Below are 14,102 nucleotides of genomic sequence, written 5' to 3'. Positions count from 1 at the left end.
GTGAGTTCTGAAACCAGTAACACCCCCTCTTCTATCCAGTCCTGAGGTGACTTGGGTGTTTACCTTTACAGACCTCTGTGAGATCAATCCCCTTTTCAATGCCTTACGCACCTTCCCAGCGTTCTGATCAGGCAACTGTGGAACTTCCTCACAACTCCCAGGTTCTCATTGTGTGAAACCAACCCACACACCTGTGGCCTGATACCTCTCAGGTGGAATGCCCTTCGTGGCTCGAGAGGACCGCCTGGGTACAAACTCAGGTACTTCCTCTGACTCACTGTGGTCAGCTAGTGTGTCCTCTGCATCACGGGATTCCCCCTCTGACTTAAAGCGTCTTCGAATTCTCTGCATTATGCTAACAGGAGACGCAGGCTCACTCTTGGGCTCTATTTTAACAACCTGTGGAGATGCCACACCCTGTTCTTGACCCTGGTCATCGACCTGGTCTTCATCAACAGGTTCAGCCCCTGGCTCTCCCTCATCCTCATCCTCAGACAGACATTCTGAGAGAACATCAGGACTAGCATTGCGCTTTGACATACCATCTTGTTCACAGAACTCAGCATGTCTGCTGACCAGAAGCTTGGTCTGATCACCTCCTGGATATGCAAACCTCCACCCCTTTGTCGCAGGCTCATACCCACAGAAGATCATTTCCTGGACCTTAGGGCCACCCTGCTTTTGTTGAGCCTTTGGCACCGGCACCAAGGCCGGTGACCCAAACACACGGAAGAAACGCACCTGCGGTTTCTCTCCGTAGAGCACGAAATGTGGGGTTTCACCTGCCACTGAATTGTATGACCTGTTAGCCATAAAGGTCACCGTCCTCGCCGCCTCCCACCAAAACCTTTGAGGCAAACCAGAGTCACACAGCAAAACCTCTGCTGCTTGAACCAGAGCTCTACTTCTCAGCTCTGCCACTCCCCTCTCCTGAAGAGAAGTTACCTTGTGATGTATCCCTTTCTGGCGAAAGAACTTCTGCAGAGCAGACCCAGTAAACCCTCCACATCGGTCACTTTTGACTCCTTGCACCTTGGTGGAAAACCTTAGTTCCACCTCTGCAACCCAATCTTTGATCAGTTGTGGTGCATCCTCTTTCAATTTGAGAGCAAAACACCATGAAACCTGGCTAAAATCATCCTGCATCGTCAGCAGAAACCTGGCCCCTCCCAGACTTGGCTTTGCCATGGGACCAAACAGGTCTATGTGCACAAGCTCAAAAGGTTTTGTGGTTACCCACTCCACCCTGGGATAACTGCACCCTTTTACCTTTGCCCTTTCACATGCCCTACAATTTAGGGATCTGCCACACTCTTCTATTTTACAACCCTTAGTGCACTCCTGCAACATTTGGATTTCTTCAAGAGAACCATGAGCTATCTTCTTGTGCCATGCACACGCACATGAAACATGAGTGGGAACTGTAGCACGCATAGCTTGTGCCCTCTCAGCATTCCCCTCACCCTTCAGAGGCATTTCTAGAACAAAGAGATTATTCTGCCCCTTTTCAACACTGACCAGTTGCTTTCCTGCCTTGGAAATTGTGCATACATTGTTTTCAAAGCACATCTTATACCCTTTTTGTAACAGACAAGGAACAGATAAAAGACAATGTTTCATCCCAGGCACCACGTGAACTTGTAACTCCGCCTGCAAAACAGAAAGATAAACATTTGCTATGTTAGAAACCGGCATTTGTCTCCCATCAGCTAGCACAATACTTTCCCCAGCTGAAACAGATCTGCAGTTCCACATCTTGACAGCAGGAGTCTCTGTAATCAGATGCTGGCTGGCTGCTGAGTCAATTATAAAGCGTAGCACTCTCTCCTCCCTGGAGCTGTCCTTCAACATCGCCATAGCAACAAACGTCTCGCTGCCCCCTCCCTTGGGGCTTCTGCAGCTGTTCTCTCTGGTTGTCACAGCAACAAACTCCCCCTTGCAGGAAGACTTGCTCGGGACCTTGGCAGCTTCCGTAGATGCAACTGCCTCCGTTGCCTTGGAGACCGGACTGGTCTCTGCGTTCCCACACAGCTCTGTAGGCCTTATCTGCACTTTGTGCAGGTGGCCGGCCTTGAAGCGTCTAACTCTCTGCAGCTTCCCAGGCACCGACTCATGGCGAAAACAACTCTTGGCTGCCTTTGGAAAACAAGCCGTTTCTGAGCTTTCACTGCTCACTGCCCCCCCCCACTGCTCTCAGGGCTCCCAGGACGTTTTCCTGCACCCCCTCTGGTGGGTAAAGGGCTCCCAACGCTTGGCCTCTCACACAGGTACGGTGCAGCATTCATACAGCTGCCAGCAATAGTCCCTTCATCCCCCCGTGGGGGCTCACAGCTCCCCTCAGCTGTGTGTCAGCTCTCAAGAATGTGCCCAGCGCCATCTTGCCTCTCCCCTTCGGATGCAGCCACATCTTGGCCCTTGCTTCCCACTCCCGCTTTACAAGCCTCACAGAGTGCCAGCCAAGCAGCCTCAGGCCTTTTAGCATCCAGGATAACATGCATCAGATCAACACTCACATTCTCTGCCAGAAAAGCAAGTACACGCTTCTCAGCTTCACTTAGCTTTGAAGCTTCAGCTTTCCCAACCGCCTTCTGTGTTGGCTGAACTGCTCCCCAAAGGTTTGTCCCGACGAGAAAAAATTCCACGTGAAAGCTCCACTGCAACCAGCTTTCGCAAGTCAACTTCTCACATGGCAGCTTAAGCTCAAAGCCATGCTTCTGGGACTGAGCCATCTCTCCCCGATACCCAGTGTACTCACGTAACAGCAACTTTCCGGCACCTGTCTCAGCAGATCAGCTCTTTTCCCAGCGAGTTCCTCTGCCCCAGACACAGGCAGGACTCCAGCTGGCCCCAGTGTCTTCTTCAGCTGGCTTCAAACACACACCGGCACACCGTCGCAACAGCTTCAAAGCAGTAATTAGCGACCCATAACCTGTTGAATAATTGGTGTGGCTAATTGGATTGGAACCCAATTAGGCGCAGCTACTTGAATGGCAGCCCGGCACTCTTCCGTCTGCGGCCTCTCTGCTGGTCCTCCTCCGGCAGCCACAAGTGCAGAGAATTTCACGCAGCGTGCTGTTGCTCCCCGGTGTTAAACAGATCAAACACACCTAGGCGTCAGTGTGTTTAAAACTCATTCTTTATTCAAGCAGTTAAACAATTACGGAGCTTTCCTGGACTCAGCTCACACATTTTGCTTCCGTCTCTTTCGGACGCAGAGACAGAACAGGCAGTGAGATAAAGCCACTCCCACCTTCTGGTCATGCCTCAGGAATGGAGAGACGTCACTCAGAACTCCTTAACCCTGTGAGTTCTGAAACTAGTAACAATAGCATGGGTTGCAAGTGTCCGGGGCGACAGGGAGTAGGAATGAGAGAGAGAGAAATGGACAGAGTATGCATACATATTCAACTGCCTAACGGCACCTGCTTCACCCAAGAAATCACAGCTACAGAAATGAGAAGAATTGTTCCATTGTCTGGAAAGGCCACTTCCTGGTTTGCATGGAGAAGCCATTTTCAACAGAGCCCAGCAAAAGAAGCACACGGCTGTATTGAGGCAGTACCGGGTGTTGGAATTTTGTGCCCCTCACAATTTTGCGCTCAAGGCTACTGCTCCTGTGCCCATTCTACGCCACTGCTTGTGAGCTTCCCATAGACACCTGGTTAGCCACAGGGAGAACAGGATACCTGACTAGATGGCCCACTAGTCTCATCCAACAGAGCCATTCTTATGTTCACATGTGCTATAGGCATTCAGGGGAGGGAGAGCTATTTGTCGAGATAAAACACAAGTTTCATATGCTCTATGTCCCAACAACACGGCTGTGTTCCATGTGTTTACATGAGCCTCTGAGATGAAAAGCACTCAGTAGGGATTGGCCCCCTCCCCTGAATTCAAAGAGACCTATTTTGGGATAACTTGTTTGCAGCTGTCCTGACGGAGCATACATTTTGTATTTTTGAATGTTCTGTAGGCATCAAAGATGTCCATGAAGTCCAACCTCAGGCACTACCCACCTCATTCCGTCTCACTGTTGAACGTCCTGTGACAAAAGTTGTCCAAGCGAATAATCTGTACTCAGTATTATCTTTGCTGTGTGTTCGTCATTGCTTTCCACTGTGTGCCATTAAAAACTCTATGTGAAGTCCGACAAAGACAGTTTCTGCACAATTCTCTACCATAACCAAACACACACACACACTGCATTTATTTGTGTCTAGGCATTACCCTCCCCCCCCAAGAAGAAACCAAGAAGGAAGATAGCAAGTATTTTATTTAATTTTTGATCAGATTCAGCAAATAACCTGGTTTGCCACAGTGGTTGAATTCTCAGTAAAACAACCATGCAAGCCTTTTGGGTTATCCCTCTTTTTGTTTTACGGACACTGTTGACTTCTCCAGGTATGTTTTTATATGTGTGTGGGGGGGGGTATTCACCTTATTAATTATCAGGGCAAGGCATCTCTCTAGAATGCTTGCATAGCAAGCCAGCTGAAGCCAGAGACCCAACAGAAAACACTGGTTTTCTAGACAACGTGCCAACCAACCACTCCTTTTGCCATTTATCACAATTATTTCAGAGATGCTAAGAAAAATCATTTGTTGAAGATTCTGACATGAATTGACCTGAACTGTACCTCCTGAACTAATGTTATCCTTTAGATTTTGCATTTCTCTGAACATTGCAATGCAGTTCTTAGCTAAAAAAAAAAGAGAGAGTCCCAGAAAATATAAATGCATATTTTTACCTTAGGCATCAACTATATTGCATTCTGTGTTTTGTGTGTGTAAGATATATTTTCAACAACCATTGAAAACTTTCCTTTTTCTATAACTCTCTTAAGTGGATATTTTTTATCCCACCTTCCTAGGCTGTTGAGACTGAGAAGCTGCATACATAAATTGATTTGTATTGAAATGTGTATTATGCACATTCCTCTTCCGTTCCTAATCTAACCTTCTGTCAGCCAAGTGCATGTTTATACACTGGTGGGGATTCTACAGTAAGAGGCGGCCTTTTCCAACACTGAATCTATATGGAAAAGACCAGGTATTAAATGATGGTGTCGGTGACAATAACGTTGATCGGTAAAATGATGCCGAAAACTTACAGCTGATAAAACTGCTGTCTGCTGTGCCGTTTTTCAAGCTCTATCTGGCATCAAATGAGGAACCAGGTCTTGTGTTGTATATGGATTATGATGCTAAGAAGAGTTGGAAACTTTTGAGAAATACTGAAATCTCAGCTCTCATATTCATTTCTTTCTTTCTTTCTTTCTTTCTTTCTTTCTTTCTTTCTTTCTTTCCTTCCTTCCTTCCTTCCTTCCTTCCTTCCTTCCTTCTTTAGGGCTTTCTGCTCTAAGGGACCTTGATGAGATCTCATGTTTATATATTAAGAATACTGACTGTCAAAAACACTGTCCATTGTATGCGCTGAACCTTGGATCATGTTCTGAAGGGAAGAAGTGTTGTAAAAGGTAAGCAGAATTTGCCACAATGATCCTTGCAGGGCCATCAAGCGTGTTCATGTTCCGAGGAGTTGTGGTTGATGGCTCTGCATTTGAGAGTGGTGTGAGTTCATGCAGAGCTCCTGTACTCTGTGAAGGGAAATGCTTGTCCTTTCAGATGGCAAATACAACGTATGTGAAAGTAAAGTAGGTAAGTCTAGCTAGTAAGCTGTGCTGGATGCATAAATTCACATGTAATGTACCAAAAAGGGGAGGCACATCTGGTTTTGCCCTGCCACATCCACCACTGACAAAGAAATGACAGCATAATCATCACTGAAATGGGGTGAAATTTAGCCTATAATGGATGTGATCTTGCACAAAATTGGTGCCAATGTCAGCCACACTTCTCCACTACTGACGCCGGAGGTGAGGCAGGCTGGGCACCAGTTGGCATGCGACCTGGAGGTGGGGAGGGTGTTCTGATGCCTGAAGCAGCAGCTTCAACCTGCCTAATGGCTGGGCCATTTTTGAGCAGCAACATGCAAAGTTTATAACAATATTCAGTGCTTTTTTCTTTTTAAAAAATGTTTAGGGGTACTCTCATTTTCCTACTCATATTGAAATACTGCCCCTCAATGAGGCCAAACTTACAAAATGTTTAGGGGTTTGTGTACCCCTGCGTACCCCCAGAGGAAAAGCACTGACAATATTATCATTTACAGTAGGTGATCTGAGATGTGGCTACATGACGAAATTTGGCTTTCTTAGCTTTGTGTTGGGTTTCTTAACTTTTATTGACTTTGTGCTTTCAACCACCCCCAAACTACACATTATTGGAAAGTCTGCATTATCATGCATGCATCGGGGGAAATAACATACGAAAATGTTTTGCAGAAATTGGAATATTGGGCAAAATTAATTCAATATATGTGCATATTAGGAGAAATGTTAGTTCCTCCTAAGCTCAAAAGCGTTAGTGAATTTTGTTGACTACTTTGGTTGTTTTTAAAAAGTATCCCAAATATGCAGAAACATGACAAAGTGAACATAAGATTAGAAGGATGAGAAACTTTCCCTTAGGTATGGACTGTGATCTTAAAGTTATAGACTATCAATATGCTCTGATCTCATATTCAATTATTCGGTCATTCTATATATTATAGGCACCAGCCACAAAGTTCATCTTGTATCTGCAGAACTGGGAAACAATCTGACTGATACGTTTTAGGTTAACTTGTTTTCTCTTACTTTTATTGATAATCTTAATGCAAAGCTTTTTTTCCCTCTAAACTGCTTCGAGGTTATTACAATTAAGTAATATATATCATATATTTTGTCATATATCAGCAGTTGAGCTGAACAGAAGACAGCTAGGCAGTTAGCAAGGCTAGCATTTCCTGACTTGAGCCTGTTTCGATCACGATTTTTCCTTTCTTTCTTTTAGCTTGATAAATCACATGTTTTCATGTAAGTCAAATGGCGGCTATTGCCTGGTGTGGCATTGTCTTGATAATTACAAGAAAATTGGGGTGTGTGGCAGAGGAAGTCCATGCTGCTTAAGGTAGGCAAAATTCCCTTAAGCCAACCTTAAATGTGGTTGCCTTTATTTGCCCCAAACACAGAGACAGAAAGCAGGGCAAGACACAGCCATATATGGCTTAATGAGCACGTTGACAACCTGGAACAGGGAAATAGCTGGCTGCCTTTTCCTCTGTCTGCTTGATAGGCTACTTGCTCTGACTGAGCTCAGGCTCAGGGGATTGCTTGGTCAGGTGCAACAGTCCCAGCCCCCAGGGATCATAAGAAAAGATTCTGACAACACTATGGAATTAAAAATTGGGCCACAACTTTATTAGACTTCCGAATGTAGGAAGACCTTGGCTTAGGCCTTGGGCGTGTATCCCTCCCAGCTCCCCCCAAGTGGGGGAACTGGGGAACATCAGGGTAAATGGGATATGGGGGTGCTCTGTGAGACATAAATGTAGCAGGCAGCCAAGCCCATAGCCCTGCACGCAGGGTAGCTCACTGACAACCTTTCAGTGTATGGCCAGTGACACCCATTATATAACCCCTTTAAGAAAGGACCCTAGCGTGAGTGAAGGAAGGATAACACTTAACAAATGTTTCCTTATCTATAATCCTAAACATCCCCACAAAATGCTTCAACAGAATTCTCTGAACGTTTGATGTAAGGCACAAATGCTGAAGATACAACAGCTGCTACCCCATGTCCCTTCATCTTGTTTCTTTTTTAAGAAAAGACTCCTCATCTTTGAGCAAGTAGCAGAAGATGAACAGATCTGAGAAAGGGTATCTGAAGAAGTGTGCATGCACACGAAAGCTTATACCAAGAACAAACTTAGCTGGTCTCTAAGGTGCTACTGAACATTATATATATATGAGTCTCTCAGTCTGATGGCAAGTGATATGTATCAGGAGGTTGTCCTACACTTGAGTAGAACCCTGGTAGAGACACATGCCCAACTTGCATGTTCCGTCCCTCCTGGTCGATTGTTCAGGAGCTTCAAAAGCTTTCTTCAGCCCAAACATCACAGCGACCGATGCCAACTGACATAGGCACACTTAGGGAACCACAGAGTTTGCGCAGCTTGTGTAACAGACCTCAGCAACTCAGCATTTTGGCTAATCTACTTTATTTACATAGAAACACACACGGAGCACTGCAACATGGCTCCCTCTCTCTCTAGCATCAGACAGCAAAGAGAATGAACAAAGGACAATAATCCCACTTCACGGAACACAGTAACACAAACATCCTGTTTCCGTCACTTCCCACTCTGTGGAGTCAAAACATACACCGTCATGTGATAGACAAAAATCCCATGACTGCAATCATGGAGCAGGAATTCTAACAATATAATCACGGTCTTCTTACCAAGCTGAAATCCTGGGCAAGAGACGACAGCCATTTCACCATTCTCTCCTGGAGGAGAAACTTGCTGATCATTTGCCACAGGGCAGGACTTTGTCATGGAGCCCTTGGTTGCAAACATGAGTTCACCAGATGTCTTTGAAGACATCTTGTTGCCTCCCTCTGCCTTCAGGGTTCTCTTTCTAACTTATGGTGGGGACAAGCATGCAATTTATTCAGCACCTTTAGCTTTTGATTGCTTTTTCTGTTATCTGAGCTCCCAAAAGCAGTATTGCATCAATGAGAAAAATTCTAAAGGTGGGCATCAACAGTGCTATGAATTTGTTGTTAAATTACACATTGCTGCACGAGTGATTCAGTGACTCATTTCTTTCTTTCTTTTGCAGGCAGTACTAAGTTTGGGGTTTGTCTTCTGCTTAATATACAATCTCTTTATCAAAGGGGAACATCAATAGAAATACATACCCTGAATCTCCCATTATATAGAACTTGGTACTGCTGATCACTGAAATAAATACACGGTGATTTGAAACTGCATTGTAAAAATGTGTGTGAATTGATTTTTTTGGGGGGTGGAAAATACTTATTTAAAGTCCAGTCACTGAGTTGATTAGTTATGTCTCTGCAGTGCCTCTGCACTATCCATTGGCTCCCTTCTGTGCCTGTAAAAGTTGTGAAGCAGGCAAGGGCGAATACAAGATGGAGCATCAAAGGTGTTCCCAAAATTGGAAAGGTTTTCCTTCTCTGGCAGGGCCGCCAGCAGATCACTTCATAGTCCAGTAGTTCACTGAACTGAAAGTAAAGCCACTTTCCTTATAGGCAATATGCACGTTGAAAAGAATGCACACACAGGAATTTTTAGCGGTACATCATCTCCTTTATTTGACACGTTATGCACTGGTTTTCCAAAGATGTGTAACAAGTCCCGCAATCAACAATGTAGGATCTCAGTCTCATGGTAACATATTCTGAAGGCTAAAGAGTAGTGGCTCATCATGTACATGAGAACATAATAGTTGATGAGGTGCCAACTTCAGTTTCCGTAGTTCCTATAGGAAGATAGCAGATTTTTATTTTCAGGGACATCCCTCGCACAACATTTGCAAGAAACAGAAAGCACAGTCTACCGGAGAATATTCATGCAGATTTTCAAGGACAAAAATAGTACTTCTGCATGAAAGAACTTACAGATATCACCATAACACAAGCTGGTGAATGTCATTATCTCCTTCAGCCTCCTCTCTTCCCCAAAACAATAACCCAGGAAGTGAAGAAGAGGCTGGGAAGGCAGTATGGATGCCTCTTAAACTTTTCCTTGAACCATCTTTTGGCTATAATGTGCACTGATTAATTTTCATGGGTCTGGGGGATTTCCTCATTGTTCCAGAGCTGAACCTTGAGAAAACTCATTCTTACCTGCAGGCAGTAAAAGACCTTGACATATCAAATTTCAGTGGCACTCTGTGTGATGCACAAAACTGGGAACCCCCCACAACTCTCACCTTCTATTGGATGCATTAGTGGTAGTGTATGCTGTGGCACCCCGTGACCTCTGTGCCCAGCGTGACCACACCGGTTGCATTACCTGAGAGCCTCCTCTGCTGCTGAATTGAACCCCAACTAAGCAAAATCCCCCTTCAGATTTTCTGTCAGCACTCTGCCCCAATTAAACATGTATTTGCATTTTCAAATCGCCATTTATCAGTGTCTGTGTATGACAAAGCACTCCCCCCAAAAAGTTACTCTTCTGCTTCACATTGTTGTACAGTGGTATCTCGGGTCACAGACGCTTCAGGTTATAGACGCTTCAGGTTACAGACTCTGCTAACCCAGAAATAGTACCTGGGGTTAAGAACTTTGCTTCAGGATGAGAACAGAAATCGCATGGCGGTGGCAGCGGGAGGCCCCATTAGCTAAAGTGGTACCTCAGGTTAAGAACAGTTCAGGTTAAGAACGGACCTCCAGAATGAATTAAGTTCTTAACCCGAGGTACCACTGTACTCAGGTTTCAGAGCCATTCTCCAGTTTTCACCAACGAACAGGTACCAGCTCCTTATGGAGAGAACAAACTGTGTACAGTCATACCTTGGGTTGAATGTGCTTCAGGTTGAGCGTTTTCAAGTTACGCTCTGCGGCAGCCCGGAAGTAAAGGAGTGCGTTACTTCCGTCTTTTGCCACTCCCGCATGCGTAGACACTCAAAATTACATCACGCTCATGCACAGAAGTGGCAAAATGTGACCCGCACATGCGCAGACACGCAGTCACATCTTACATTCTATTCAGGATGCAAACGGGACTCCAGAACAGATCCCGTTCACATCCAGAGGTACCACTGTATTCCAGAAGCAAAACTACTGGGACCTGTGATGTTGCAGTGTACTGTATATGTAAATTTGAAAATTTGAAAATGCAAACACATGTTTAATTGGGGCAGAGTGGATTTAAAAAACAAACAAACAAACTGGGAAACTTTACCCTGAACAGCAGAAGATCCATGTGTCACACTTTCCAATTTCCATGGGTCCGATACTGCATGGGCCTTCCTGGCACCAACCTTCAGCAGCTTCGCACGCTTCACGAGTTTCTATAAAACCGGTTTGACCTGCAAACAGAAAGAGAAAAGGCATTGTAAGCCACTCATTCATGGGTGCAGCTTTTTAATATCTTCGGAAGTGAGAGCTGGACCATAAAGAAAGCTGATCACTGAAGAATCAATGTTTTTGAATTATGGTGCTGGAGGAGACTCTTAAGAGTCCCATGAACTACAAGAAGATCAAACCTATCCATTCTGAAGGAAATCAGCCCTGAGTGCTCACTGGAAGGGCAGATCCTAAAGCTGAGGATTCAATACTTTGGCCACCTCATGAGAAGAGAAGACTCCCTGGAAAAGACCCTGATGTTGGGAAAGATTGAGGGCACAAGGAGAAGGGGACAACAGAGGATGAGATGGTTGGACAGTGTTCTCGAAGCTACCAACATGAGTTTGACCAAACTGCGGGAGGCAGTGGAAGACAGGAGTGCCTGGTGTGCTCTGGTCCATGGGGTCACGAAGAGTCGGACACGACTAAACAACTAAACAACAACAATATTCATTTCTAGGAAAAACACCCCCTCCCATGCAAGACCTTTGTAAAAGAGAAGACTCAAGGTACACACAAATTCACCTTTGCACACACAAAATAACTTCCATATATGAATTAAGCTGCAAACATAATCTCCAACTCCTGAAAAGATTCCGTCTCTGAATTTTTTTACATGTCACTTGGGATGACAGAAAAACTAACATCAGTGTACTGGAAGAAGCAAATATCACTAGTGTTGAAGCAATGATTCTTCAACATCAACTTTGTTGGACTGGTCATGTGGTTCAGATGCCTGATTATCATCTTCCAAAGCAACTACTCTATTCCCAACTTAAGAATGGTAAGTGTAATTCTGGTGGACAACAAAAGAGGTTTAAAGACACTCTCAGGGCAAATCTAAAAAAAAAAAAAAAGTAATATAAACACCGACAACTGGGAATCACTGGCCTGTGAGCACTTCAATTGGAGACTTGCTTCTACCAAAGGCATCGTGGACTTTAATGAAGCACAAACTCAGGACGAAAGGAGAAACAAGCTAAGAGGAAGGCATGTTTGGCAAACTCTCACTGTGATCAATTCCCACCTGGAAACCTATGTCGCCACAGTAGAAGGATGTGTGGATCCAGAATAGGCCTCCACAGTCACTTATGGACAGAATTTACAACCATATTTTAAAACATACAGAACTTAAAAAACTAAAACACCTCAACTTTCTAAGCATCCAGGTAGATTTGTCCAAACAAGAATGTTTTCAGCAGGCTCCAAATAAAGTGAAGGTTTCTCCTTGAACCACTACAATACACTCTCCCATATTCCCGTTCCTCGGACCTGGTCCAGGAAGGTTCCATGGTCATCCGTATCAAATGCCAACGAGAGATCAAGAAGGAAGAGCATGGTGTCTCTCCCCCTTTCCTTCGCCCTCTCCCTCTCCCTCTTCCATACACATACACACAAAAAGCAGCAGCAGCAGCAGCAGCAACAACAACGACAACCAACATCAATTTCATTCTGCAAAGAACAAACAGCCCACTATCTATGCAAAATAGTAGTAGTAGTAGTAGTAGAAGTAGTAAATTTTATTTATACACCACCCTCCCCAGCCAAGACCAGGGCGGCTAACACCAGGTATAAAAACAATTGATTAAAATACTATTTAAAAACAAGATTAAAATACAACATTAAAATGCAGCCTCATTTCAGTAGAAACTCAAATAAAAAACCTTTGGGGGATGAAAACTTCAAATCTTCACCAAGGCCAACTATCCAGACTGGTCCTACGTGGGCCAGAAAAAAGCCAGGGAAGTCCCCAAGTAGGAGTTCCATCATACAAGGAGAAAGGAAAGAAGAAAGAGGGGATGGGGATCAAGTTGATTCCAAGCCAAAGGCCAGGCAGAACAATTCTGTATTACTGGCTTTGCGGATAACTGGACAGAACTCTCATATGAAAAATAGAAATATTAAAAGAACAATAGGGGAGGTGGCATTTCAACCTGGCCACCCTAAAGCAAAATAACTTCCAAGGGAAGCTGTTACATGAAACAGCCGAATTGCAACACATCATGGTATGCATACCTTGGCACCCTATGCCCTTTAAAAATGTGGTGGGTTTTTTTGGGGGGGGGCATGGGGGTTATTGGGCTGTTGTTTTTATTTTGATTAGGTATTTTGTGGTTTTATATTTTGATTTTATTCTGTGAACTTCCCTGAGACCTCTGGGTATAGGGCAGCAAATAAATTCAATAAATAATAATAATAATAATACCTTTGGAAACAAAGAACATCCCAGAAAGGACAGCAATGTAGTAGTAGATTTTCATGGTTGGGATCTCAAAGAGGACAGGGAGAGGTTTTATGCTACTAAGGTTTTATGTTATTGCAACGGCTGAATCTTTTACTATTTATAAGCCTCTGTCATAATGATAATGATAATTTTATTGTTTATAACCCACCCATCTTGCACTGATGCTCCTAATGTGCTGTGGCAGAAATTCTTGGCACTTTGCATCAAAGGAGAGCTATTTTTGCATCGCAGCACAAGAACACAAGGTGAACCAGAGAGAGGACACCAAGTACAGTGCAGTACCTGAACACTATCCAATTTGTAGCTTTTGTGGTCTGTCACTAAAACAAACAGAATGAACTGAAGAGCACAACCGAGTTAGTACAATGAGCACTTTTAGTGTTCTTTGGGAGAGTCAACAAGCATACGGGGAGATGTGCTCCACTGCGTACTTTGACCATAGCTGTCAACGTTTCCCTTTTTTAAAGGGAAATTCCCTTATTGTGGTTCAAGGACCCGACCCCCACAATGTGAAATGACTACGCAAGGACACGTGATATAAGGTTAATGGGCAAGAAAAGGCCACAACTTTATTGATTACAGTGGTGAAAAGGTGTTGGCTTAGGCATTGGATGTCTAAAACAAGGGAGTTTATTCACCAGTAGGTGGAGCCTGTTGATGCTAATCCAACTATAGGCTCTCCCCTTATGTCAATGAATAGAAGATGAATAGAACCACTCCACAAGTATTGCTGTTGGCATCCATCTTCCTCAAAAGACAATGGAGTGCCCTCCAGGTCTGAAGTCAGACCTCTGTGTTAGCAGCCCTGAAGTGACCTCCCCAAGGTGCAAGCCTGGGCAGTGTGCATGGAGGTCCTGGGCTGCCCAGATGACAA

General features: G+C 44.5%; 2 long non-coding RNA genes across 2 annotated transcripts; one reads left to right on the top strand and one right to left on the bottom strand.

The window, feature by feature from the left end:
- The first annotated feature begins 4,260 nt into the window (after window positions 1–4,260).
- LOC310842265 lies at window positions 4,261–8,830 on the top strand. Its single transcript, XR_014563049.1, has 4 exons — window positions 4,261–4,401; window positions 5,348–5,477; window positions 6,895–7,011; window positions 8,730–8,830. It is a non-coding gene; the product is annotated as an uncharacterized lncRNA (long non-coding RNA).
- A 368-nt stretch (window positions 8,831–9,198) lies between these two features.
- Window positions 9,199–13,322, bottom strand: LOC310842079. Its single transcript, XR_014562830.1, has 3 exons — window positions 13,190–13,322; window positions 10,820–10,946; window positions 9,199–9,392 (listed from the first exon to the last, which is right to left on the bottom strand). It is a non-coding gene; the product is annotated as an uncharacterized lncRNA (long non-coding RNA).
- Window positions 13,323–14,102: the final 780 nt, after the last annotated feature.

Source organism: Podarcis gaigeae (assembly GCF_964106915.1).
Source record: "Podarcis gaigeae genome assembly, chromosome: 3".
NCBI classification, from domain to species: Eukaryota; Metazoa; Chordata; class Lepidosauria; order Squamata; family Lacertidae; genus Podarcis; species Podarcis gaigeae.
This window is presented reverse-complemented; position numbering and strand designations above follow the sequence as displayed.